The sequence below is a fragment of the Tupaia chinensis genome, unplaced genomic scaffold, assembly GCF_000334495.1.
Source record: "Tupaia chinensis unplaced genomic scaffold, TupChi_1.0 Scaffold000138_1, whole genome shotgun sequence".
NCBI lineage: Eukaryota > Metazoa > Chordata > Mammalia > Scandentia > Tupaiidae > Tupaia > Tupaia belangeri.
In genome coordinates, this window is record NW_006159608.1 from 3,242,101 (window position 1) to 3,244,716 (window position 2,616).

Below are 2,616 nucleotides of genomic sequence, written 5' to 3' on the forward strand. Positions count from 1 at the left end.
TCATATGTTATCTTCATTTTTCTTGGTTGTTTTCTTAGTATTTTTTATCATTTCTTCTAGGTCAGAGGTTTTGTCTTCTACATTTGAGATCTGATCTTCTGCGTCATCTAACCTTTTTCTTTTTTTTGAAGAGGTTTTTGCTATAGGGTGCGTGCGCTCACCAGACAGACTGAGAGAGACAGAGAGACAGAAAGCAAGACATCACCCCCAGGGGGGATGGTCACGCTGCAATCCCTTCTCCTTCATTCTCCTCTCGGGATTTTGGGCACGCACGCACATGCGCCCAGCGTGAGTTTTAAGCCACCGAGTCCAGGACGCGATCCGCGGTTGACTATGTGGAGTCCAGTGACATAGCCATTACGCTAATTGCTGGTTCCTCTAATCTACTTTTAATACTTTTGAGGGAGGTTTTAATTTCCTCTATCACATTCTTCATCTCTAACAATTCCATTCCATTTTTGTTATGGTGTCTATTTCTTCTTTCAAATCATGAAAGAACTTTCTCATCTCTTGGAGTTCATTGTCTCTTTTCACTTGCATCTAATTTAATTTGGTCACTATAAATATTCTGAATTGTTTATTTGACATTTCTACGAGTTCCATTGTGTTGTCTGTAGGCGATGAGGAATTGATGTTTTCCCTTGTAGGAGAGACATTTTGTTGGTTATCATAAATGCTGTGCCTCTTCGATGGTTTCCAGTCATGTGGTAATCTCCCTTCTGCTCTCCCTCCTCGTTATTCACCAGCACCTTGCACTGTTGTCATTGGTTTTGGGTGATCCAAAGTACTTCCTGTTTCTAGAGAATAGCTGAGCCTGAAATGGAGCCACTGAGATTCAACGTGAATGAAAAAGAGATCACATGGCTTGCTATATAAAATGCTGAAGTTCTGAGAGTTCAAAGGCGAGTGGGAGAGGGGATGAGCCATGGATTCCAGCCATAAAGCTTTCCAGCCACAGGTGGCCTGCCATACTTCAAAGCTCTTCTCTGGAGTGGACATCTGGATAGAGTGGAGAGAGGCACAAGATCATTTCAGAGTCCTAAGCAACACACTGAAAGTCCAAAGGCAAATGGGGTATGGGATAAGCCACAGGTCCCAGCTGCAAAGTCTACCAGCCACATTCGGCCTGCAATAGGGTCAGGTTCTTTGCTAAAGTGGGTTTCAAGATGAGGCAGGGTGGGACAGAAGATTCAGCATTGTTTTTAATGGAGGTGGCTACATAAGTTGCACTCATAGGCACTAGGGAGACCTACATTGTTGTTCATTAAGGAGACCAAAGAATTTGCAGCTCTCAGGAAATAATGAAAGTACTTGAGAATAGGGTTTTTGAAAAAAAGGATAAGAGCCAAAAATTGCACCTTTACTCTACTGATATTATAAATCTCCAAAAAGTGTTTTTTAACTTGAGAATTGCTTGAAGGGGAGGGATCAGCAGTTAGAGTAATGGCTATGTCTCTGGACTCCCGTGTAGATGACCGCGGTTTGAGTCCTGGACCTGGTGACTTAAACTCACTCCAGGCATGTGTGCATGTGTTCCCAAGATCCCAAAAGGAGAATAGAGGAGAAGGGATTGTGGCATGGTCATCCCCCTTGGGGGTGATTTCTCACTTTCTGTCTCTCTGTCTCTCTGTCTTTCTGTTGCATGCATGCACCCTATGGCAAAAAAAAAAAAAAAAAAAAAAAAAAAAAAAAAAAAAAAAGACGCTCCAAAAGAAAAAAACTGCTTGAAGGGGAGCCAGATGATAGCACAGTGGTGGTGAATTACAATGTTCTAACTCACATGGGAAGTTTCTGGACTTGCATCTGGAAACCTTCCTAAGTACCTTGGGCACAGTGTGTTCATAATCCTGAGCTTACTGAGGGTTGGGATAAATTGTGACATAAAGATCCTGCTGGAGGTGCTCTCTCCCATTTTATTTCTCTCTCTTTCTCTCACTCTCTTTCTAATACATACACATACACACACACACACACACATACACCTTGTGTATGTGTGTGAGCACACACGTCCTGTGACCATAAAAATAAAATAAAATAGTCCTGGGGCATTTTTTTGCTATATTGACTTTATTATCCTAAAAATAACCCTGTGATAACTATAAAGGGGGAAATATTCCATTTTATTTTTTTAGAAAATAGAGAGAAAAAGTAATTTTTTCAGGCTCAGACAGGTAATATTTAGTAGAAATGGTAATAAATCCAAGTCTTTGGCCTCCAAAGCCAATGTTTCTTTCTTTAAAATTACACATAATGTCCATCCTGCACCAGAACATGACAGTGACACATGAGGTGGTCAAGAAATGCAGTGCTAGAGTTCAAGGAACAAAGACTGTAATGAAAGGTAGTACATGGTGCCACAATTTATGCTTTGAAATAATTCTGCCCCTGAATCCCTTGTACTCTGAGCCTGTGATGGGAGGGGAAGCCTTGATGATTTCTAAGTTGCCTTCAGAGTCATTCTTCCCTTGTCTTAGAGAACAACTCTTAGCTTCTATTAAGATTACTCTTCTACACTAATCTCTTTATAAAACTGTAATTTGGTCACACCCTTCGTGTTTGTCCTTAAAAATATTTGTCATTAGCGCAGCCGCGCGCCGGGAACGGCCAGGCCGGCGC